General features: G+C 44.0%; 1 protein-coding gene across 2 annotated transcripts in view; it reads right to left on the bottom strand.

Annotated features, from left to right (window-relative positions):
* The window catches only part of slc28a1 (solute carrier family 28 member 1), an 86,987-nt gene extending 61,609 nt beyond the window's left edge, over window positions 1-25,378 (bottom strand). Inside the window, exon 1 of one of the 2 annotated variants that reach the window (XM_063070862.1) lies at window positions 25,260-25,378. The gene's annotated coding sequence lies outside the window, so the exon portion shown is untranslated. Of the gene's footprint in view, window positions 1-25,079; window positions 25,220-25,259 lie in introns of those variants that run through there. The other variant, XM_063070863.1, reaches the window with a different exon arrangement.
* Window positions 25,379-26,393: the final 1,015 nt, after the last annotated feature.

Genomic DNA, 26,393 nt, shown 5'->3' with positions numbered 1-26,393 from the left:
GCTGCTGAACTAACGCTCCCCTTGTACAGTGCTCTTAAAGGCAATGCCCGAATCACACACATGACTGCTCAGCGGACATGAGACCCAACAAACTTTTTCCAACGCAACCCTACTGGTGCACCTGATCCCCAATGCACCCATAGCCGTTACTACTGATACTTCACACTATGCTTTGTGTGCTGTGCACGAACAATTGGTTAGAGGCATGTGGCAGCTTCTTGCCTTCTTCGGACAGCAGCTCCATCCCCTCGAAAGGAAGTCCAGCACGTTTGACCGCCAGCTTCTACCTGGCTGTCTGCCATTTTTGTTTCGTATTTTTGTCTGCCATTTTGTTTCCTGCTATATTTGTTTCCCATTTCACAGTGTCCATTGACCACAAACCCTTTGTGCGAGCGATGGCCAAAATATCGAACCCTTCTTCTGCACATCAGCAACATCAACTGTCCTACGTATCAGAGGTCACTACCGGTATACAACATATCAAGGGGAAAGATAATGCCATGGCTGATTGCCTCTCATGGCCAGCCGTTGAGGCCATACACAGAGGGGTTGACTATGCTGGCATGGCAGCCACCAAGCTACTGACCCAGAGGTCTAGGCTAACTAAACAGAAGTTATGGGCCTGTGGTTGGCTGACATTAAGCTGGGATTTCTCTCCTTTGCAATGTCCTAACCGGTCACCCTTGCCCCATCGTGCCCACAAACTGGTGGCATATGGTTTTTAACTCCATTCACAGCCTCTTGCATCTAGCCCAGAAGGCCTCACAGAAACTGGTTGCACTAAAGATTGTGTGGCAAGGACTTAGAAAGGACATACGCAATTGGAGTGCTGCCTGTGTGGAGTGCCAGCAGGCAAAAATTAACCGTAATGTTTAGGTGCCATTGGCACCTTTTGAGGTCTCTGAGCGAAGGCTTGAACCTGTCAATGTGGACCTTGTTCGTCCGCTTCCCCCCTCCCGCAGTTTCACGCACCTCCTTACCATGGTGGTCCCCATCACCAGGTGGCCAGAGGTCATTCATCAGCACTTGGGTTGCTCAGTTTGGCACCCCGTCTGATATTTCCTCTGACTGTGGTCCCCAGATGTGATGGCCCAGAACCTTGGCGTTAGGCTATGACACACCACGACATATCACCTGCAGTCCAATGTTCTGTGTGAGTGATTTCACCGCTGCTTGAAGGCTGCTCTAAGGCCTTCCCTGATGGATGAGTGTTGTCATGTTTGTCTCCTGTGGGTCCGGCTGTGGCTCAGAACGACCAGTAAGGAGGACCTGCAGTCATCCGTAGCTGGGTTGTTTACGAGTGCCAGGTGGTTTTATTCCTGATGTCACAACTTCCTGGTCGGCCTCTCAGCAGCGTTCCGCCCTCCTCAGTAAACTTTTCACCTACTTCTACCTCCCATTATGGTGTAAGCTCTCTTGGGTTCCTGTTGACCTACACTCCGTGTTTGTTTTCGTCCACCATGATGCACACCAACATCCCCTTAGGCCCACATTTTGGAACGGAGCGAAAGGATAGGAGGGTAAACCTGAATGTATTCAGGTAGATCGCCTTAGACTGGCCCACCAAGATTTGGAAGATTTCGCCACCATGCCGCTGCCTCATGACCTTAAAATAAACAAAGTCACAAAACAAAAGGGACTGATTTATGGATTTATCTGTCCCCCACTTTTCCTTCGCTACATCGACGACTGCATTGGCACTGCTTCCTGCACGCATGCAGAACTCGTTGACTTTATTAACTTTGCCTCCAACTTTCATCCTGCCCTGAAGTTTACCTGGTCCATTTCTGACACCTCCCTCCCCTTTCTAGATCTTTCTGTCTCTGTCTCTGGAGACAGCTTATCCACTGATGTCTACTATAAGCCTACTGACTCTCATAGCTATCTGGACTATTCCTCTTCTCACCCTGTCTCTTGCAAAAACGCCATCCCCTTCTCGCAATTCCTCTGTCTCCGCCGCATCTGCTCTCAGGATGAGGCTTTTCATTCTAGGATGAGGGAGATGTCTTCCTTTTTTAAAGAAAGGGGCTTCCCTTCCTCCACCATCAACTCTGCTCTCAAACGCATCTCCCCCATTTCACGCACATCTGCTCTCACTCCATCCTCCCGCCACCCCACTAGGAATAGGGTTCCCCTGGTCCTCACCTACCACCCCACCAGCCTCCGGGTCCCCAACATATTATTCTCCGTAACTTCCGCCACCTCCAACGGGATCCCACCACTAAGCACATCTTTCCCTCCCCGCCTCTCTCTGCATTCCGCAGGGATCGCTCCCTACGCGACTCCCTTGTCCATTCGTCCCCCCTATCCCTCCCTACTGATCTCCCTCCTGGCACTTATCCGTGTAAGCGGAACAAGTGCTACACATGCCCTTACACTTCCTCCCTTACCACCATTCAGGGCCCCAAACAGTCCTTCCAGGTGAGGCAACACCTCACCTGTGAGTCGGCTGGGGTGATATACTGCGTCTGGTGCTCCTGATGTGGCCTTTTATATATTGGCGAGACCAGACGCAGACTGGGAGACCGCTTTGCTGAACACCTACGCTCTGTCCGCCAGAGAAAGCAGGATCTCCCAGTGGCCACACATTTTAATTCCACATCCCATTCCCATTCTGACATGTCTATCCACGGCCTCCTCTACTGTAAAGATGAAGCCACACTCAGGTTGGAGGAACAACACCTTATATTCCGTCTGGGTAGCCTCCAACCTGATGGCATGAACATCGACTTCTCTAACTTCCGCTAATGCCCCACCCCCTGCCCCTCGTACCCCATCTGTTACTTATTTTTATACACACATTCTTTCTCTCACTCTCCTTTTTCTTCCTCTGTCCCTCTGAATATACCCCTTGCCCATCCTCTGCGTTCCCCCCCCGCCTTCTCTTTCTTCCCAGACCTCCTGTTCCATGATCCTCTCATATCCCTGTTGCCTATCACCTGTCTAGCTCTTGGCTCCATCCCTCCCCCTCCTGTCTTCTCCTATCATTTTGGATCTCCCCCTCCCCCTCCAACTTTCAAATTCCTTACTCACTCTTCCTTCAGTTAGTCCTGACGAAGGGTCTCGGCCTGAAACCCTTCCTAGAGATGCTGCCTGGCCGGCTGTGTTCACCAGCAACCTTTATGTGTGTTGCCTGATTTATGGACGTTCCTTTGTGTTCTCAGTCTGCCACACAAGAATAAAATGCATGGAAGTTGATAAAATGATCTCTATTCTGAGAACAAGGTCGCAAAAATTACCACTTCTTTCCCAATTCCTGATAACCCTGAATTGCTCAATCTCTCAAAACCTCATTTCCCTCCTCAAATATTTCTCAAGATCTATCCTCAATGGGCCTCCACATTAGAGAATCCTGAAGATTCACTACTCTCTGAAAAGATATTTAGATTATTGTCAGGTTGTGCTGAATGCAGGAATGTTCCCCGAGTCCCTTGCTGATCTCTGGGTGAGGAGATCCATGATGGCATTGAATAACAGAGTAGAACTGGAGGATATGTGTCCTCCTTCTCCATCCCTTTCTAGTGTTCTTCAGTAAGAACTTCTATGGTTTCTCTGACTGTTCATCAAGAAGGTGGGAAGTTCATCAGGCCATTCAGCCCACCTTATCTCCACCTGTAAGACCATAAGACCATAAGATATAGGAGCAGAAATAGGCCATTCGGCCCATCAAGTCTGCTTCACCATTCAATCATGGGTTGATCCAATTCTTCTAGTCATCACCACTCCCCAGCCTTCACCCCATACCCTTTGATGCCCTGGCTAATCAAGAACCTATCTATCTCTGCCTTAAATGTACCCAATGACTTGGCCCCCACAGCCGCTCGTGTCAACAAATTTCACAGATGTACCACCCTCTGACTAAAGTAATTTCTGTGTCTCAGTTCTAAAAGGACGTCCTTCAATCCTGAAGTCATGCCCTCTTGTCTAGAATCCCCTACCATGGGAAATAACTTTGCCATATCTAATCTGTTCAGGCCTTTTAACATTTGGAATGTTTCCATGAGACTCCCCCCTCATTCTCCTGAACTCCAGGGAATACAGCCCAAGAGCTGCCAGACATTCCTCATACAGAAACCCTTTCAATCCTGGAATCATTCTTGTGAATCTTCTCGGAACCCTCTCCAATGTCAGTATATCCTTCCTAAAATAAGGAGCTCAAAACTGCACACAATACTCCAAGTGTGGTCTCATGAGTGCCTTATAGAGCCTCAACATCACATCCCTGCTCTTATATTCTGTACCTCTAGAAATGAATGCCAACATTGCATTCGCCTTTTTCACAACTGACGCAACCTGAAGGTTAACCTTTAGGGTATCTTGCACAAGGACTCCCAAGTCCCTTTGCATCTCTGCATTTTGAATTCTCTCCCCATCTAAATAATAGTCTGCCCATTTATTTCTTCTACCAAAGTGCATGACCATACACTTGCCAACATAGTATTTCATTTGCCACTTCTTTGCCTATTCCCCTAAACTATCTAAGTCTCTCTGCAGGCTCTCTGTTTCCTCAACATGACCTGCTCCTCTACATATCTTTGTATCATCGGCAAATTTAGCCACAAATCCATTAATACCGTAGTCCAAATCATTGACATACATCATAAAAAGCAGTGGTCCCAACACCAACCCTTGTGGAACTCCGCTGGTAACCGGCAGCCAGCCAGAATAGGATTCCTTTATTCCCACTCTCTGTTTTCTGCCGACCAGCCAATGTCAGTACCCATGTCAGTACCTCCAGTTGAACTCTGTCTTTTTGTGTGTTTTCCCCCTAGCCGTCAGTCTGTGGTTTTGTATTGCCATGTGCTCTTGTTTGTTTTCATGCCTGATGTGCTCCTGTCCCCACTCCTGCTCTACTCCGGCCCCTGTATTACTGAGTACTCCACCTCTCACTTGTTTTGCTCCCACCTGTGTTTCATTGTGCTCCACCTATCATCTGCCTCTCTGTTTATTGCTCAGTGTATTTCAGTCCTGTGTTTTCACCTGTTTGTTGTCAGATTGTGCCAGTGAGTTTTCCTGAGCCTTTCCAGCATTTGTATCCGAACTCTGTCCGTCTGAATATTGACTCTGCCCGTTTCCTGATTCTGGTTTTTGGATTTCTCTGGAATTTTTGATCTCTGCCTGAACTTTGACGCTGACTTTGTTGCCTCTCTGGATTTGCTACTCAATAAATATCACCGTGCGCAAAGTACTTGGTCTGCAATTGAGTCCCTGCTTCAGCGTCCTGACAACCCATGCTAGTAACTTTCCTCTAATTCCATGGGCTCACATCTTGCTAAGCAGCCTCATGTGCGGCACCTTCTCAAAGATCCAAATACACCATGCCTACTGCATCTCCTTTCATCTCCTTTGTCTACCCTGCTTGTAATTTCCTCAAAGAATTGCAGTAGGTTTGTCATGCAGAATTTTCCTTTTAGGAAACCATGCTGGCTTTGGCCCGTCTTATCATGAGCCTCCAGGTACTCTGTAATCTCATCCCTAACAATCTATTCCAACAACTTCTCAACCACTGATGTCAGACTAACAGGTCTATAATTTCCTTTCTGCTGCCTCCCAACCTTCTTAAATAGCGGAGTAACTTTTGCAATTTTCCAGTCATCCGGTACAATGCTAGAATCTACCCCCTACCACCTACCCCCTTTACTTCTGTAGCCATCAGGATCCTGAATCAGCATGAATAACTTCACTCACTCCAACGCTGAACTGACTCCACCATCTATGGACTTATTTTCAAGGGCTCTGCTACTTATGTTCTCAGTATTATTCACTTATTTGTTCATACATTAGTTTTCACTTTGTATTTTCACAGTTTGTTTTCTTTTGCACATTGGTTGTTTGTTAGTACTTGTTTGTGTGTAGTTTTTCATTGATTTTATTGTATTTCTTTGTTCTACTGAACGCCTGCAAGAAAATGTATCTCAGGGTAGTGACATTTATGTACTTTGATAATAAATTTGTTTTGAACTTTGAAGTTTGTTTCTAACTCGTAACCTTGCCCATCCTTACCCAATGAAAACATTTTGTATTCAGTTTTAAAGTCTTATTGGCCTTCAGCCCCTGCACGTCTTGTGGCAACAGAAGAACCCAAGGAGACGGCCACTCGGCCCCTCAAAGGTAGCGTCATTCAATATGACCACGGCTGATCTGCCCCAGTCTTTGTCTCCTCTTCTGTGCTAGCCCCTGAAACTCTGAATTTTTCAAACCTTCTAAAACTGCTCACCCTCCTACTGAAATATTTCTAGCCTCTGTATTCCTTTGGGTTGGAGAGTTCCAAAGATTTCCACTCTATGTGAAAGAAATTCCTGCACAGTCACACTTGGAATGACCAGTCCTCATTTTATAACAATGTGCCTTTGTTCAAGACTCTCCCACAATGGAAAACATATCAGTATCTACCTCGTTAAACCTTCTTAGGCTCCTACATGTCTAAATAAGGTCACTGCCCCTCAACCATTGTTTAAACCCCAAAGTATACAGACTGAAAGTATACGGCCTTTCTTGACAGGACAACCCTCTCATCCCAGGTATCAATCTGGTGAATATCCCTTGGACATTGGGGGAAGCTGGTCAGTGTTTTCTATTCCTTTGCTGAGACCATCCTGAACTATTCTTCCTTGATCCTGTCTACTTCTCTTCAATTTAATGAGATAAAACAAATTGGAAGGAGTGGGCCATGGACAAGTCTGCTCTGCCAATCAATATGATCATGGCCAATCTTCTGATCCACTTCAACCTCCTGCCAGATCTTCCCATTATTTGACTTCCTTAGAGTATCAATCTTCTGCTTAAATATATTCCATGACAGAACATCCTCAGTGCTCTGGGGTGGAGAATTCCCAAGATCTATAACAATCATCTTCTCAGTACTAATCACCAAGCTTCAAAACCTGGGTCTCTGCCCCTCCCTCTGCAACTGGATCCTTGACTTCCTCATTAGCAGACCACAGACAGAGCGGATTGGTAACAACAACTCCTCTTGGCTGACATTAACACAGGTATGGCTCAATGATATAGCCTGCTGCTTGACTCTCTATCGTCATGACTGTTTGGCAAGACACAGCTCATATGCCATCTATGAATCTGGCAATGACACAACTGTTGTTGGCAGATTCTCAGATTGTGATGAGGAGATATATTGGCTAACCGAGCGCTGTTGCAACAATAACCCTTGCACCTAATGTCAGAAGGAACAAGGAATTGGTTGCAGACTTCAATAGGGGGAAGTCAGGAGGACACACACCCATCTGCATTGAAAGGTCAGAGGTGGAAAGAGTGAGCAGCTTCAAATTCCTGGATGTCAACGTCCCATAGGATCTGTCATGGGTTCAACACATTGATGTGATCACAAAGAAGGCATGCCACGGGATATACTTCATTAGGAGTTTAAAGGAGATTTGGTATGTCAACAAAGACTGTAAAAATGTACGGTGGAGAGCATTCTGACTGGTTGCATCACTGCCTGGTGTGGAGGCTCCAGTGGGCAGTGTCGAACGAGGCCGCAGAGATTTGTAGATTCAGTCAGCTCCATCAGAGGCACAAGTCTCCCCATTGTCGAGGACATCTTCAAAAGGCAGCATCCACTATTAACCACCCTCTCCAACCTCTTCTCACTTTTACCATCAGGAAAAAGGTCCAGGAGCCTGAGAACCCACATTGAATAGTTTAGGGACAGTTTTAGGAAATGTTTTCTTCCCTTCTGCCATCAGATTTCTGAACAGCCCATGGACACAAGAACTCTACCTCACTTTTCCTCTTTTGCACTATCTATCCACAGAGTAATTTTAATGTTTTGCACTGTGCTGCTATTGTAAAACAAAAAAATCATGACATATGTAAGGGTTAATAAACCTCATTCTCATTCTGAGTCAAAGTTTTTTTTCTCATTTTGGAGAAATCTTAATTGATTTGAATATTGCGTTGGGATATGATTGCACAAAATGCGGGTCAGGCTACCTTTGGAGTATTGTGTGCAGTTCTTGTCACCGCTTAATAGAAAAGATGCAATTGATTGAAAGATGATGCAGAAGGAGGAGAAGATGGCGGCGCGATGGCAGCGCGCGCGGCCTCTCCGGTGAATGATATCTGTAATCTGTCAAGTAGGGGACCGTGCACAATTCTGATTAGATGGAGACGGACATGACAGTACAGAGGAACATCTGGAAAACTTCTGAAATACCCGCTTCACTGCTGCTGCTACTGTGTGGTAACCGGAATCTCCGGAGCAGAAGGCCCCGAATCCTCGGCTTCGCTTGTTTCAGCAGCCAGGGCGAGGTCGAGGGCGCTCAGCAGAGGATGGCGCTCGGGAGGCTGTATCGGAGGGGCTGGTCGGAGGTTCGAAGTTTTCGGACGGACGGACTCAGTGTCGGCTGTGGTCGGCTGCTTCCAAGGCATCGGCAATTTGACGGTGCCTGCAGGTTTATGGCAGAGAGTTTCTCCCTTTTGCCGTCTGCTATCAGGGACTCGGGAGTTGATCGACTCGGGAACTTTGAAATTTTTTTACCGTGTGCATGGTTTGTTCTTCATCAAATTATGGTATTGCTTTGCACTGCTGTAACTATGTGTTATAATTATGTGGTTCTGTCAGTGTTAGTCTTTGGTTTGTCCTGTTTTCTGTGATATCACTCAGGTGAAACATTGTATCATTTCTTAATGCATGTATGCATTTCTAAATGACAATAAAAGAGGACTGAGTGTTCTTATAATCTAAAAAAAAAGATTCACAAAGATGTTGAAGACACAAGAAACTATAGATACAGGAATCTGGAATAACAAAGTCTGCTGGAAGAAGTGGATTCAGTCTCAATACAGGCTTTCATCCTGAAACATTGACAGTCTCCTCCCCCACAGAAACTGCCTGATGTTCTGAGTTTCTCCAGCAGGCTGTGTGTTACTTCACAAGGATGTTGCCTGGCTAGGAGGACATGAGATACTAGCAGTGATTGGATAGGCTGAGTTTGTTTTCCCCATACCAAAGAAGGCTGTGAGGTGATATCATAGGATATAAAATTATGGAAAGCAGAGATAGGGTAGATTGTCAGAGACTATATCTCTTGGTAGGGTTGTCTAAAACTAGAAGGCACGGATTCGAGATGAGAGGATGGTTTAAAGGGCATGTTTTTCACTCTAAGAGTAGTTCGTATCTGGAAGTTGCTAAAGGAGGTGACTGAGGCACAGTCAGTAACATAGAAACATAGAAGCATAGAAAATAGGTGCAGGAGTAGGCCATTCGGCCCTTCGAGCCTGCACCGCCATTTATTATGATCATGGCTGATCATCCAACTCAGAACCCCGCCCCAGCCTTCCCTCCATACCCCCTGACCCCTGTAGCCACAAGGGCCATATCTAACTCCCTCTTAAACATAGCCAATGAACTGGCCTCAACAGTTTGCTGTGGCAGAGAATTCCACAGATTCACCACTCTCTGTGTGAAGAAGTTTTTCCTAATCTCGGTCCTAAAAGGCTTCCCCTCTATCCTCAAACTGTGACCCCTCATTCTGGACTTCCCCAACATCGGGAACAATCTTCCTGCATCTAGCCTGTCCAATCCCTTTAGGATCTTATACGTTTCAATCAGATCCCCCCTCAATCTTCTAAATTCCAACGAGTACAAGCCCAGTTCATCCAGTCTTTCTTCATATGAAAGTCCTGCCATCCCAGGAATCAATCTGGTGAACCTTCTTTGTACTCCCTCTATGGCAAAGATGTCTTTCCTCAGATTAGGGGACCAAAACTGCACACAATACTCCAGGTGTGGTCTCACCAAGGCCTTGTACAACTGCAGTAGTACCTCCCTGCTCCTGTACTCGAATCCTCTCGCTATAAATGCCAGCATACCATTCGCCTTTTTCACCGCCTGCTGTACCTGCATGCCCACTTTCAATGACTGGTGTATAATGACACCCAGGTCTCGTTGCACCTCCCCTTTTCCTAATCAGCCACCATTCAGATAATAATCTGTTTTCCTATTTTTGCCACCAAAGTGGATAACTTCACATTTATCCACATTAAATTGCATCTGCCATGAGTTTGCCCACTCACCCAACCTATCCAAGTCACCCTGCATCCTCTTAGCATCCTCCTCACTGCTAACACTGCCGCCCAGCTTCGTGTCATCCACAAACTTGGAGATAACACTTAAGAGGCAGCTTGGCAGGTACGTAATTGAGCACGACATGGAGGATATGGACCCAATGCACGCAAGTTGGATTGGTATAGATAGGCATGATGGTCAGACTGGTTGCTGTGGACCGAATTGTCTCTTTCTATACTGTACAACTTTAATTTCATCTCAACGGACAAGTTCTTTACCCCCAGTGAATGAATGCTGCACTAATTATGTATATAGAAACTCAAACAACGCCTAAGAGTGTTCTCGCCAAAATCTTGTAGTTGTAACAAGATTTCTGTACCTTTGTATTCCAGACCCTTGAAATAAAGGCCAACACACCATTTGCCTGCTGTCTGCTTTCCACACCACTCACACCAGCACCAAGATCTCTCCTACCATTAACACAAATTAATTTCTTACCTTTAAAAGACAATCTGCTCTTCTAGTTTCTAGTATGTGGATAATTTCCCAATCCTCCCACCCCCCTCCATCTGATACTTCCCTTGCCACTGGCTTGTATTCTTTATAGACTTGCTGTCCTCATTTTCTCTCTTCACTCTATTTATCAAACATGATTTTCTTTGCATAAAACCATGATGAATTTGCCTAATTAAGGTTTGATTTTGTTAGCGTAGTGGCTAGCATAAAACTTTACCGTGCCAGCATTTGGGGTTCAGTTCCTGCTCCTGTCTGCCGGGAGTTTGTATGTTCTCCCCAGGACCTAGTGGGGAGATCGTACAGGTGGATTTCCTCTGATTGCTCTAGTTAGGGGTAGTAAGTTGTGGGCATATTATGACTGGAGATAGGTGCATGCAACACTTGCAGTCTGCCCCCAGCGCATATTTGGACTGTGTTGGTCCAATGCATTTCATGTAACAGATAAAACTAATATTTTGATCTTGTCACATCCTTGATACTGAGTTTGTGCATCTTCTGTACATTTGTATTTTGAAATGAAAACCTGAATGGTTTTGTATGGAAACCTGACATACGTACTTTTGACGTATGGAGATTGGTTCATAATGCTGGAAGGGGTTCAGACAACTAAAACACGGCTGCTCCAGCTTTTGGTAACATTTACTGAGTGAGAAAGATTGGTCAGGGCTGTAAGGAGATACTTCCTTTTAAATATTGTCACAGGATCTTTTACGATTGGCTTTGCAAAGTGTTTCCAGCCAACTGGTGCAGCCAGTACAGCCGCTGCCCCATGGGCACCTGGGTTCAATATTGCCCTCTGGTGAAACCTAGAGTTTGCAAGTTTCTCCCTTTGACGATGCAGATTTCATCCAGCCGTTCTGGTTTCCCTCACACTTCACAGAAGTACGTGGATTAGAAAGTTAACTTTTTAAAAAATTAACTGTTAATAAAGTAAATTCCCTTAGTGTGTAGGTAAGTGCTAGAATCTGAGGCAAGAGAGTTGGGAATGTGGGGAAAATAAAGATGCAGGATTTGTGTTCAATGGCTGGTGTGGATACAGAGCCGTTTCCGTGCTCAATGACTCTATAACTTCCTGATAGCACGTTCCCCGCTAAATTCACCAGCTTACCAGCAAACTCTGCAGATCAAATCCGAATCTGAATCAGGTTTAATATCACCCCGGCATAGGTCATGAAATTTGTTGTTATGTGGCAGCAGTACAATGCAACACATAATAAGAAAAACTGTAAATTACAGTAAGTGTATACATATATTAAGAGTGAAATAAATAGTGCAAAAAGAGAGAAAAAAGTATGAGGTAGTGTTCATGGGGTCAATGCCCACTCAGAAATCTGATGGCAGAGGGAAAGAAGCTGTTCCTAAATTGTTGAACAATTTGAACAATTTGAATTAGGCTCTTGTACCTCCTCCCTGATGGTAGCAATGAGAAGAGGGCATGTTCTGGGTGCTGGTGCTCCTTAACGATGGATGCTGTCTTTTTGAAACAGCACTCCTTGAAGACGTACAGGATACTGGGCAGGTTAGTGTCTATGATAGAGCTGAATGACTTCACAACAGATTCAAAATATTGGTTTCAATTTGGTTGTTGTCGTATTGTACAAAAGTAAATATTTTGTGAACTGAACAACAGGAACAAAATTCATGATTTGCCATCACAATGCGAGAAATATGGGATATATTTACTAAGATGTTACTAGTAACAAGTGATGCCAGCTGTGGAGGGTTGGACATTGGAAAAAGATTCTGATGGTATAGTCTATCTATACCTCTCATAATTTTAACAAACTTCTCTCAGGTCAGTCTGCCTCTGTCGGCAGAAGCTGCAGTTTGAATGCTCTCTGACGCTGTGTGCTTGTCTTTAAGTTGCCAGACCTATGAGTTATCAGACTATTTTGAGAAGGAACAGGATAGAATATTATTATACGGTACTGTACAAAAACCTTAGGTATATATAAATTTTGCACAGTACTATATCTGTCAATGTGGAGTGGAGAGCAAGTTTGTAAATTTAGCAGAAGCAAAGGATGCTGGGAATGGTGAGTGGGGCACCCCATGGGGGGGTGTGGGACAGGTGGCAGAGAAGGATGACTGGTGGGGGTGGTGTGGGACAAGTGCAGACACACCCAACCCTGAGACACCAGGCAAGGTCATTTCATTCTAAATAATTTGTTTATTGATCATTACAGAATGTCTCTCTGGTTCATCCCGCTCCCTCCCCTCTCCCTGCCCCCTCCCATTTTCAGTCCACATTGGAGACCCATATCAGAATTAGGTTTCTCATCATCAATATACGTATGCCATGAAATTTGTTTTTTTTTGTATGGTAGCAGTACAGTTCAATACATAAAATTACTACAGTACTGTGCAAAAGTCTTAGGCACAGAAGTCTTAAGTCACAGTAGCTACTGTGTATATACTGTACATATGGAAAATTCAGAAAAAACTTTGATGTATTCCTGTATTACAGGGGTAAAAAGTGCATGATAAGACCAGGGATAAAGTGATAAATGCAGTATTACGTACACAATTTCTAGACAAAGTATCTGGAGCAATTGTGTCCAATGCTCAGGGGTAAGTCAAATAACTGTGGTTAATGTTTGGTTATCAGGGTAAAACTAAGTTTAAAGTCTCTTGTAAATAAGTAGAGTTAGAATAAAAACGGTGCGTCTGCAAAGCCTTGGAGGAGGGCAAACTGCTTGCCTGTGTCGCCTGAGTCTGTGAGACTCTGCAATCCACTGGAGAAGTTGGAGGCTCAATGTCTGCATGTCTGAGTCCACTGGAGGCTGGAAGCCTAGAGAAGGCCGGTCCTGGGGTTAGAGGACTCTTTGTGCTTGTCCATGGGTGGTAGGAAGATAAAGGGTTTGTTTTGCTGTTGTTGCTTGTCTGTTCTGTGAAATTCTGGGCATGCTCTACTGGTGCATGGTTGTATGGCAAATACTTGCGGCCTGCTCCCAGCACATCCTTAGGTTGTGTTATTTGTTAACTCAAATGGCAGATTTCACTGTCTTTTTCAATAAATGAATCTGAATCTGAATTCAAGGAACACTAATGCCTTTGAATGGAAAATCTTACCAAAAAGCAGTGAATACAGCCCAGTCCATCACGGGTAAAACCATCCCCATCATTCAACATATCTACATGGAGCACTGTTGCAGGAAAGCAGCATCCATCATCAGGGATCCCACCCCCCAGTCCAACCTCTCTTTTCGCTGCTGCTATCAAGAAGAAGGTACGGGGGCCTCAGGTCTCACACCACCAGGTTCAGGAATAGTTGATACCCCTTAACTATCTGGCTCTTGAACCAAAGGGATAATTTCACTTGCCTAAGATGTTCCCACAACCTATGGACTCACTTTCAAGGACTCTTCACCTCATGTTCTTGATATTTATTATTTATTTATTATTCTTGATTCTTTCTTTTCGTGTTTGCACAGTTTGTTGTCTTTTGCACAGTGACTGAACGCCATAGTTGGTACAGTTATGGTTATTATTCTATGGTCTTACTGAGTATGTCCGCTAGATCTCGGGGTGGTATATGGTGATGTACATGTACTTTGATAATAAATATAGTTTGAAACTTAAACTTTGAATGTCAACACCTGTTGGGTACCTGCTGGTATCAGAGCTGTTGCTGCTGGAGAGAGGTGAACGATCTGGATTTCGAATGGGTTATGCAAATATTATTACAGCAGAGAAGATCCTCAGAGGAGAGTATAAACTGAAAACTCAGCCAACTCTCGGCAGCTCAGGAAGATCTACATAAATGATCAGACATATGTGCTGTCAGTGGATGGGTTAAAATGTCTTTCTTTACTTTGAGGCAAGAAGTTTTAAGAATAAGGGTGATGAACTTCGCAGCTGAATAAGTAAGTGGAATTACAGTGTGTTCAATACTGAGATTTGGCTGCTTTACGGGCATGGGTGGCTGCTGGACATTCTAGGGTTTTGCTGTTTCAAAAGGGGAAGGAAATAGGTAAAAGGGGTGGAGGAGTGGAATTACTAATCAGGGATATTATCACAGCTACAGGAAGGGAATACGGTGTGAAGAAATGCCTAGAGTCAGAGTTTGCGGAAGTCAGAAGTGGGAAGGAGGAAATCACTCTATTACGAATACTCTATAGACACCCCCCCCCCCCCCACCGACACACACACACACACACACACACACACACAATAGCAACAGAGGCACTGAGGAACAGATCGGGAGGTAGAACTTGGAAAGGTGCAGAAATAACAGGGTTGTTGTCATGGGTGACTTCAATTTCCTTAATACTGATTTGCACCTCCTTAATGCAAAAGGTTTTGATGGGGGCAGAATTTGTTAGATGTGTCCGGGAAGGATTCCTGACAAGATGTGAAACCAGCTGAATAGAGTAGAGGTCCTACTGGATCTGATTTAGGCATTGAACCAGGTCGGGTTCAGATCTCTGGGTGGGCGAGAATTTCGGAGATGGTGATCAAAAGTCCCTGGCTTTAAGCGTAGCTGTGGACAAGAATAGAAGTAGATGGCATGGGAAAGTGTTTAATTTGGGAGAGGGCTAATTACAAGGATATTAGGAAGGAACGTGGGAATGTAATTCAGGAGTAGGATGTTCTCAGGGAAATGCACAGTGAAAATGTGGAGGTTGTTTAGGGAGCACTTGCAATTGGTTATGAGTGCTTGTCATACTGAGGCAAAGAAAAGGTGGTAGGTTGAAGGAACCGTGGTTGACAGGAGAGGTGGAATTATTAGTCAAGAAGAAGAAGCAAGCATTCTTAAGGTTTAGGATGCAAAGATCAGACGGCTCTTGTGAATTATAAGGTTGCCAGCAAAGAGCTTAGGAAGGTATTTAGAAAGCTAGAAGGAGGCATGAGAAGGCTTGGCAAGTAGGAATAAGGAAAACCCCAAAAGCATTCTACACATACGTGATCAAAGAGGAGATGTGTACCTGGCATTGGAGGAGATAGGGGGTGGTCCTTAAGGTACGCATACATCAGTATTCACTTGAGAGAGGGACCTTGATGAATGTGGGGTCAGCATAGAACAGATTAATATGCTGCAGCATGTTGAGGTTAAGGAAGAGACAGAGCTGTCCTTTTGAAGATAAGTCGTTGGGGCCAGACAGGATATACTCCAAGTTACTACAGGAAGCAAGGAAGAGAATACTGGGGCATTGAAGATGATCTTTATGTCCTTCCTGGTCACAGGTGTGCTACCAGATGGTTAGAGATGGTAAGCGTTATAGGTTTGTTCAAGGAGGGTAATAGGGATCATCCTGGGAATTCTAGATCAGTGAGTCTTCCGTCACGGGAGGGTAAACTAATGGAGAGAATTCTTAGGGACAGGATTTATGAGCATTTGGAGAAGCAGAGTCCGATTAGGGATAGTTAGCATGTTTGTGAGGGGAAGTTCATACCTCATGAGCCTGATTGACTTTTTTAAGAAAGTGACAAAACAAATTGTTGAAGGTAGAGTGGTAGATGTGGAGCATATAGGTTTTAGTAAGGTGTTTAACAAGGTACCCAGGGAAGGCTCAACTGGAAAACCATGAGGCATGGAAACATATCAGCATGGATTCAGAACTGGCTAGCCCACAGAAGGCAGAGAGTGGTAGTAGATCAAGCATATTCTACCTGGATGTTGGTGACGAGTGATTTTCTGCAGGGATATGTTCTGTGACCCAGGCTCTTTGTAATTTTTATAAATGACTTGGATGAGGAAGTGGAAGGGTGGGTTAGTAAGCTTGCAGATGGCCTGAAGGTCAGTGGTATTGTGGTAGCGTAGAAGGTTGTTATACGTTACAATAGGACATGTAGAGAATGCGGATCTGGGCTGAGAAGTGGCAGATACGGTTAAATCTGGAAAAGTATGAAGAGATACACTTTGGAGGGTGTAGAGGAACAGAGAGATCTTGAGGTCCAAGTCCATAGATCCATCAAAGTTGCCGCACAAGCTGATGGGTTAAAAAGGTGTATAGTGCGTTGGTCTTTATTAGTTGGAGGGCTCAAGAGCCATGAGATAATGTTGCAGTTTTTCAGTATAAAACTCTGGTTAGACCTGACAAAGGGTCTCGACCCGAAACGTCAGCTGTACTTCTTTCTCTTAATGCTGCCTGGCCTGCTGCGTTCACCAGCAACGTTGATGTGTGTTGCTTGAATTTCCAGCATCTGCAGATTTTCTCTAATTTACATTCGACCACACTTGTAGAGTATTGTTTTCACTTTTGACCACCTCATTATAAGATTTGAAGCTTTAGAGAAAATGCAACGGATATTTACCAAGATGCTGTCTGGATTAGAGAACATGCCTTGTGAGGAAAGGTTGAGTGAACTTGGACTTTTCTCTTTGGAACTATAAAGGATGAGCGGTGACTTAATGAGATTATAAGAATAGACACCGTCCTCCAGGTTCAGAGGTTCAGCTCAGGGCTAACAATCCTGACCGGTAAAATAAATTATTACAGGAACAGCAATGAAGAATCCTTTTACATCTGAGTATGATGGTATTTCTGACAGTAGTGAAATCTGGGAAACCCCAGGCGTGATGAAGGAAGTCTTGAACACTACCTGAGGTGGAGGACCTTCTTTGCCACCCCAAATGCCAGTGGCATAACAGGCAGTAAGTAATAGATAAAGAAGACAGCCGGCTCCTTCTTCCCAAGGCAGCAGGGGCTAGTGCAAGGGGAGATGTCCGAGGAGGCATTTTTACATAGAGAATAGCAAGTGCCTGGAATAGGCTGCCAGGGGCGGGGGCAGAGGCAGAGGTAGAGATGCATGAGGGACATTTAAGAGAATCTTACTTAGGTGCATGGATGATAGAAAAATGGGCTGCATAGGAGGGAAGGGTTAGATACATCCTCAGGAGTTGTGGAGATTCGCCATGTCATCAAAAATTTGGGCAAACCTCGACAGATGTGTGGTGGAACGTGTGATGACTGGCTGCGTTACGGCCTGGTATAGGAACACCGATGCCTTTGAGCGGAAAATCCTACAAAAGGTAATGGATTTGACCCAGCACGTCACGGGAAATACCCCCAACAGTTGAGTGCATCTACATGAAACATGGCCGTAGAAAAGCAGCATCAATCATCAAAGATCCTCACCACCCAGGCCATGCTCTTTTCTCACTGCTGCCATCAGGTGACAGGTACAGGTGTCTCAGGACTCACATCACCAGGTTCAGGAAGAGTCACTACCCTCAATCATCAGGGATCTGAACAGAATGTGGATAACTACATATGTTTAAGGACTCCTTTATCTTGTTATTTCATGCTCATTATTTATTGCTATTTATTTATATCTGCATTTGCATAGTTTGCTGTCCATTGGTCCTGTTTACAGCTACTGTTCTATAAATTTGCTAACTATGCCCACAGGAAAAGAAAGTCAGGTTTGTATGTGGTGACGTGTATGTACTCTGATAATAAATTTTACTTTGAACTTTGAGTATCGTGCTGTACTAAGAGAATCAAAGTTAATATTTCTGGCCAAGGGCCCTTCATCAGAGCTGGGAAAGAGCAAAGGCAAGTTAATTAATGTTGAAGAGAGGGTGGAGAAGAAATGGGAAGAACAAAGAGCTGCTGGAGTCAGACCAATACAGTCATCGATGCTCTGAAGAGTACACAGTACTTTGATGATTAATATCTATGAAATAAGACTCAGAAAAGAGATCAATGTTTACACGGTGTATCATTGTTTAGGGAAAGTCTATCTCTGTACAATCTGTTGGCAGCAATTCTACCTGTCTTGTAGTCACATTTTTTGGTCTCTGGCCACTGACCAAATCCAGACTATTATCCTGGCAGCTGGAGAGAATCTGTTGTCTATTTTTAGGTGACAATCTGAATTTGTTCATTTGCTTTAATCATCTTCAGTAAAAATACTAAAATGCAAATATGTTGAATAACATAAACAACTTTCTTTTTTCTCCAGCATGGCTCTCCTTGAACATGGAACATAGAACAATACAGTGCAGTAACAGGCGTTCAATCGGTGGTGTCTGTGCTGAACATAATGCCAAATTAAACTAAATCTTTTCTGCCTATCTCCCTCCCTTCCCACTGCATATCCATCTAACATCTCTGAAATTCCCCTCAAGCATCTAACCCCTCTTTAATATCTACTTCCATGACCATTCCTGTCAGCCTGGTCTTGGCACTTACCCACTCTCTGTATAAAAAAACCTTTTGCTCCACACATCTCCTTTAAACTTTCCCCCTCTCATCTTAAATGCATGTTCTCTAGTATTTGATATTTTCAGCTTGGGTTAAAGACTCTGACTGTCTGCCCTATCGTTGCCCCTCATAATTTTTCAGCTTCCATCATGTCTCTCCTGAGCCTCTGCTGCACCAGAGAAAGCAACTCAAATTTGTCCAACTTCTCCTTATAGCTCATAGTAATCCAGGCAGCATCCTGGTAAACCCCTTCTGCACTCTTTGCAAAGCCTATAATGGCTGTCTTGGTGGTGTGGGGCAGCCTTTCTGTAACAGGGCGATCAGGATTGTATCCAGTGCTCCAACTGCAACCTAAACAAAGTTTTATATGGTCACTGGTCAGCATTGACTTAGGGGGATAAAGGGCCTGGTTCTGTGCTGCCTGTTCACATAGTTTATTGTCTGAAGCATATTAATTTGCAGTTTCGAGTTTATTTTTAAACTGGCAGTGTCAGTGGTCTGGAAGAAGTAACAGGACTAGACCAAACACAAGAGATTCCACAGATGCTGAAATCTAGAGTAACACACACAAAATACTGAAGGAACTTAGCAGGTCGGGTAGCGTCTGTGGAGAGGAATGAAGAGTCAATGTATAGGGTTGAGATCCTTCATCATTTCCCTCTCAGCTCCCAGTCGCCTGCCTTCTCCCTGTATCCTTTCATACCCTGACCAATCAAGAATCTATCAAACTCTGCCTATGACTTGGCCCTAAATGTTGACTTTATTCTTCTTCATAGATGCCTCCTGACTGAGGACCAGACAAAAAAAAATCATAAATTAAGTCAAGGTTTTTGAACACGCTGTGAAGATGCAGTCTTGACATCAGTTGCTCAGAGAAGGCATTTAAGTGTTAAAGCATCCAAGACTCCTCATTATCCATCCACTGAAATGTGAGCAGTGTGGGAGTGGAATGCTCAGTGAGAGTACCAATAGGAGTAAAGGTCAAGAGAAGATTACAGGAAGGGAGTGGGACAACCCTTAAATTCATGTTCTGCCCCTAAAATGTTCTGTTATGCGGAGTAATTGGGAAACCATAAAGCTTTGGAGCAGTAAAACAGGATTGATGCAGAGCCTTTACCCAAAACTTCAACAGTTGCTTTAGTCCAACAGGACTAAATTCGCTGCTTGACTCATGAATTCTTCCAGTGCCTCCTTTTAGCTCCCAATTCCAACACCTGCAGCCTCTAGTGTCTCCAAAATCAAAGTCAACGTCACTGCTGAGCTTATTGTCATATTGCCCAAGTAAAATGAAAAACTTACTTGAAGCTGCTGCATAGGCACATAGTATTACAACACACAATATTGACAAGAAAAAAACATAGGTTAACTATAAATTACCTCAAAAATCAAGAATGAGCACAATTAGAACAAAAACAACATAACCCATTGAGGTGCAAAGTGGTCACGGTGTTGCTGTACTGAGGTAGTGATTAGGGTTCTGCAGCCTGGTTCAGGGACCAAATAGTTGAAGGGCAACAGCTGTTCTTGAACCTGGTGGTGTGGGACTTCGGGCTTCTGTACCTTTTGCCTGATGGTAGCAGTGAGAAGATGGCATCTCAACCAAGGAACTATTGCAACCATCTACACAGTGTAATCAAAATGACTTGATGTGACATCAGACCACAAGGCCATAAGATACCAGAGCAGAATTAGGCCATTTGGCCCATTGAGTCTGCTCTGCCATTTCATCATGGCTGATCCATTTTCCCTCTCAGCTCTCAATCTCCTGCCTTCTCCCTGTATCCTTTCATACTCTGACCAATCAAGAATCTATCAAGCTCTGCCTTAAATATAGAACATAGAACATAGAACATAGAATAGTACAGCACAGTACAGGCCCTTCAGCCCACAATGTTGTGCCGACCCTCAAACCCTGCCTCCCATATAACCCCCACCTTAAATTCCTCCATATACCTGTCTAGTAGTCTCTTAAACTTCACTAGTGTATCTGTCTCCACCACTGACTCAGGCAGTGCATTCCACGCACCAACCACCCTCTGAGTAAAAAACCTTCCTCTAATATCCCCCTTGGATTTCCCACCCCTTACCTTAAAGCCATGTCCTCTTGTATTGAGCAGTGGTGCCCTGGGGAAGAGGCGCTGGCTATCCACTCTATCTATTCCTCTTATTATCTTGTACACCTCTATCATGTCTCCTCTCATCATCCTTCTCTCCAAAGAGTAAAGCCCTAGCTCCCTTAATCTCTGATCATAATGCATACTTTCTAAACCAGGCAGCATCCTGGTAAATCTCCTCTGTACCCTTTCCAATGCTTCCACATCCTTCCTATAGTGAGGTGACCAGAACTAGACACAGTACTCCAAGTGTGGCCTAACCAGAGTTTTATAGAGCTGCATCATTACATCGCGACTCTTAAACTCTTTCCCTCGACTTATGAAAGCTAACACCCCATAAGCTTTCTTAACTACCCTATCTACCTGTGAGACAACTTTCAGGGATCTGTGGACATGTACCCCCAGATCCCTCTGCTCCTCCACACTACCAAGTATCCTGCCATTTACTTTGTACTCTGCCTTGGAGTTTGTCCTTCCAAAGTGTACCACCTCACACTTCTCCGGGTTGAACTCCATCTGCCACTTCTCAGCCCACTTCTGCATCCTATCGATGTCTCTCTGCAATCTTTGACAATCCTCTACACTATCTACAACACCACCAACCTTTGTGTCGTCTGCAAACTTGCCAACCCACCCTTCTACCCCCACATCCAGGTTGTTAATAAAAATCATGAAAAGTAGAGGTCCCAGAACAGATCCTTGTGGGACACCACTAGTCACAATCCTCCAATCTGAATGTACTCCCTCCACCACCACCCTCTGCCTTCTGCAGGCAAGCGGATTCTGAATCCACCTGGCCAAACTTCCCTGGATCCCATGCCTTCTAACTTTCTGAAAAAGCCTACCGTGTGGAACCTTGTCAAATGCCTTACTAAAATCCATATAGATCACATCCTCTGCACTACCCTCATCTATATGCCTGGTCACCTCCTCAAAGAACTCTATCAGGCTTGTTAGACACGATCTGCCCTTCACAAAGCCATGCTGACTGTCCCTGATCAGACCATGATTCTCTAAATGTCTATAGATCCTATCTCTAAGAATCTTTTCCAACAGCTTTCCCACCACAGACGTAAGGCTCACTGGTCTATAATTACCCGGACTATCCCTACTACCTTTTTTGAACAAGGGGACAACATTCGCCTCCCTCCAATCCTCCGGTACCATTCCTGTGGACAACGAGGACATAAAGATCCTAGCCAGAGGCTCAGCAATCTCTTATCTCGCCTCGTGGAGCAGCCTGGGGAATATTCCGTCAGATCCCGGGGACTTATCTGTCTTAATGTATTTTAACAACTCCAACACCTCCTCTCCCTTAATATCAACATGCTCCAAAACATCAACCTCACTCATATTGTCCTCACCATCATCAAGTTCCCTCTCATTGGTGAATACCGAAGAAAAGTATTCATTGAGGACCTCGCTCACTTCTACAGCCCCCAGGCACATCTTTCCACCTTTATCTCTAATCGGTCCTACCTTCACTCCTGTCATCCTTTTTTCTTCACATAATTGAAGAATGCCTTGGGGTTTTCCTTTATCCTACTCGCCAAGGCCTTCTCATGCCCCCTTCTTGCTCTTCTCAGCCCCTTCTTAAGCTCCTTTCTTGCTTCCCTATATTCCTCAATAGACCCATCTGATCCTTGCTTCCTAAAGCTCATGTATGCTGCCTTCTTCCACCTGACTAGATTTTCCACCTCACTTGTCACCCATGGTTCCTTCACCCTACTATTCTTTATCTTCCTCACCGGGACAAATATATCCCTTGCATCCCGCAAGAGATCTCTAAACATCGACCACATGTCCATAGTACATTTCCCTGCAAAAACATCATCCCAATTCACACCTGCAAGTTCTAGCCTCTAGTCATGTACCCTATGACTTTGCCTCCACAGCTGCCTGTGGCAATGAATTCCACAGATTCACCATTCTCTGGCTAAAGAAATTCCATGTTATCTCCATTCTTAAAGGGCACCCCTCTATTTTGAGGCTGTGTCCTCTGGTCTTATATTCCCCCACCATAGGAAACATCCTCTCCACATCCACTCTATCGAGGCCTTTCAACATTCGATAGGTTTCAATGAGATTGTCCCTCAATCAATTGAACTCCAGTGAGCAGAGCCCCAGAGCTATCAAACACTCCCCATGTGACAAGCCTTTCAATCCTGGATTCATTTTTGTAAACCTCCTTTAAACCCTCTCCAATGTCAGCACATCCTTTCTTAGGTAACGGGCCCAAAACTGCTCACCATACTCCAAGTGAGACCTCACCAGTGCTTTATAAAGCTTCAACATTGCATCCTTGGTTTTAGATTCTAGCCCTCTCAAAATGAATGCCAACATTGCATTTAACCATATAACCATATAACAATTACAGCACAGAAACAGGCCATCTCGGCCCTTCTAGTCCGTGCCGAACTCTTACCCTATCCTATTCCCACCGACCTGCACTCAGCCCATAACCCTCCATTCCTTTCCTGTCCATATATCTATCTAATTTAACTTTAAACGACAACATAGAACCTGCCTCAACCACTTCTGCTGGAAGCTCATTCCATACAACTACCACTCTCTGAGTAAAGAAGTTCCCCCTCATGTTACCCCTAAACTTTTGTCCTCCAATTCTCAACCCATGTCCTCTTGTTTGAATCTTCCCCACTCTCAGTGGAAAAAGTCTAACCACGTCAACTCTATGAATCCCCCTCATAATTTTAAACACCTCAATCAAGTCTCCCCTCAACCTCCTACGCTCCAAAGAATAAAGACCTAACTTGTTCGACCTTTCTCTGTAACTTAGGAGATGAAACCCAGGCAACAGTTTAGTAAACCTACTCTGTACTCTCTCAATTTTATTGGTATCCTTCCTATAATTCGGTGACCAGAACTGTACACAGTACTCCAGGTTTGGCCTTACCAATGCCTTATACAAATTCAGCATTACATCCCAACTCCTATACTCAATGCTGTGATTAATAAAGGTCAGCAAACCAAAAGCTTTCTTCATCACCCTGTCCACATGAGATTCCATCTTCAGGGAACTATGCACCATTATTCCTAGATCCCTCTGTTCTAAAGCATTCTCTAATGCCCTGCCATTTACCATGTATGTCCTATTTTGATTAGTTCTACCAAAATGTAGCACCTCACATTTTTCAGCATTAAACTCCATCTGCCATCTTTCAGCCCACTCTTCAAACTGATCTAAATCTCTCTGCAAGTTTTGAAAACCTACCTCATCATCCACAACACCACCTATCTTAGTATCATCTGCATACTTACTAATCCAATTTACCACCCCATCATCCAGATCATTAATATATATTACATTGGACCCAGTACAGATCCCTGAGGCACACCTTCCTCTACACCGACTCAACCGGCAATTTAACCTTTAGGGAATCTGCGCGAGGACTCGCAGGTCCCTTTGCACCTCAGATTTTAGAATTTTTGAATTGGCTAAGTACAGCACCAACACTATATACAAGTTTGCTGATGAAACCACTGTTATGGGCTATCAAAAGGAGTGATGAATCAGCATACAGGAGGGAGACTGAAAACTTGGTTAAGTGATGTAATTACAACAACCTCTCACTCAATGTCAATAAGACCAAGGAACTGATAGTAGACTTCAGGAGAGGGAAACCAGGGGTCCATAAGCCAGTAATCATTGGAGAGTCAGAAGTGGAGAGGATCAGTAGCTATAAATTCCTGGGTGTCACTATCTCAGAGGACCTGTCCTGGATCCATCTTATAAACATTATTGCGAAGAAAGCATGACAGTGCTTGGCATTTATTGCTATTGATTTTTATTTGCATTTGCAAAGTTTGCTTAGTTTACAGTTCCTGATGTTTACAGTTTACAGTTACTGTTCTATATATTTGCTAACTATGCCTGGAGAAAAAGAAGCTCAGGGCTGTATGTGGTGACATGTATGTACTCTGATAATAAATTTTACTTTGAACTTTGAACGTTTAGAAAATAGTCTACCCTTTTACTTCTCCTGCCAAAGTGCATGACCATACACCTCTTGACACAGTATTTCCCTTCTTTGCCCATTCTCTTAATTTGTCTAAGTTTTTCTGCAGCCTGTCTGCCTCCTCAAAACTACCTGCCCCTCCACCTATCTTGCTATCGTCCGCAAAGCTAGCCATAAAGCCAACAATTCTATTTGTCATCCAAGTCAGTGACATTCTGTAAAAAGAAGCGGTCCCAACACAGACCCCTCTGGAACAGCTCTAGTCACCGTTAGGCCACGGGCCTTTACTTACCTGGAGTGTCAGCTTCATCAAAGCCTCTCCTGCCAATGTACAAAGCCATTCCAGAGCAGGAAGATTTAATAGTTTCTGTGAAGTTGTGCTCTGTGGCTCTGCTTAAGCACGAGCTGGCTGCATCCCTGTTCAAACAGGTACAAAAGCAAAAAGGCAGGAACGCTTTCTCACAGTACTTACTTGGTTTGAGATAATGTGACCGTCCTCTTGTCGTCACCTCTGAAAACAACCTGCCTCTGTCCTTCTCAAAGGGTAACTCCACATTCACTTCCGGCACATGAGTAATTATTTCTTCAGGTATAGATAACCAGGATTATTTACCTGCCAGTCTTATCCTGAGTCTTATGCCAAGTTTGGTGATTACATAATCAAATGACTGAACAAGATTTGTGTCTTTATGATTCATGACTGGTGTTGCTAAATCATGTTAGGAGCTGAAGAGGGAAGAGATTTGAAATTATGTTTCCCCTTCCACAGTCTTGGATTGTCCCCAAAAAAACTTTGCAAAGATCACTTAGTTCTGAAGTGAAGTTACTGTTGCAGTATAGAAAACACAGTGGCTAATTTGTTTAAAACAAACTCCCACAAATATCAGCATGACCACGGCCAGATCATCTGTTTTAAATCATCAATGAATGGAACTTACAGAGTTTCATAAAATCATGAAGGGCATAAATGAGGTGGTCACAGTCTTTTCTCCAGGGTAGGGTGTTGTGTATTTAATATTTAAGTAATATTGTAAATATGTTGTTTGATTAAGCATTCTTTATCTGAATATTTCATTATGGGTTATATGTAAAAAACGTGAATTGCATATGTCATGATGCTACCACATGACATGTGCAAGCCTTGCTTAAAGTGGATATGAAGTACACGATTTATCTCCTGGCTCTCTTGTTTCTCTTCTAATTAGTTTAATGTTTTTTGACATTACAAAATTTAACAGTGGCAATGAATTGATTTTGAAACAAACCCGTGACGCCTACCGACCTGTTGTAGCAAAGTATTCGATTAAAGAAAGTGCAGTGAGGAACAATCGAGTTTAAAAAAAAAGCAGTGCAGCATGTGTTTTTCAGAAGGGAGGACACGGTCAAGTTAAAAAAAGACAGAAAACAGATAAATTCATGGGTTCATAAACAGTGGGTACCAGATGATAATAATTGTTTAAAAAAGGCAGAAATGGCTGGCAACATCAGAAGGACTGAATGTTTCATTGCTCAATAAGTAACTGGCTCATGTATATTGAGCTAATTGAACAGTATTTTGAGGCAAATGAAATGGCCAATGAGAAACGAATATCAATTTTGCTGAGTA

This window comes from Mobula hypostoma, chromosome 18 (genome assembly GCF_963921235.1).
Source record: "Mobula hypostoma chromosome 18, sMobHyp1.1, whole genome shotgun sequence".
Taxonomy (NCBI): Eukaryota; Metazoa; Chordata; class Chondrichthyes; order Myliobatiformes; family Myliobatidae; genus Mobula; species Mobula hypostoma.
Note: the sequence above shows the minus strand (reverse complement) of the source record. Positions and strands in the feature narration are given on the sequence as shown.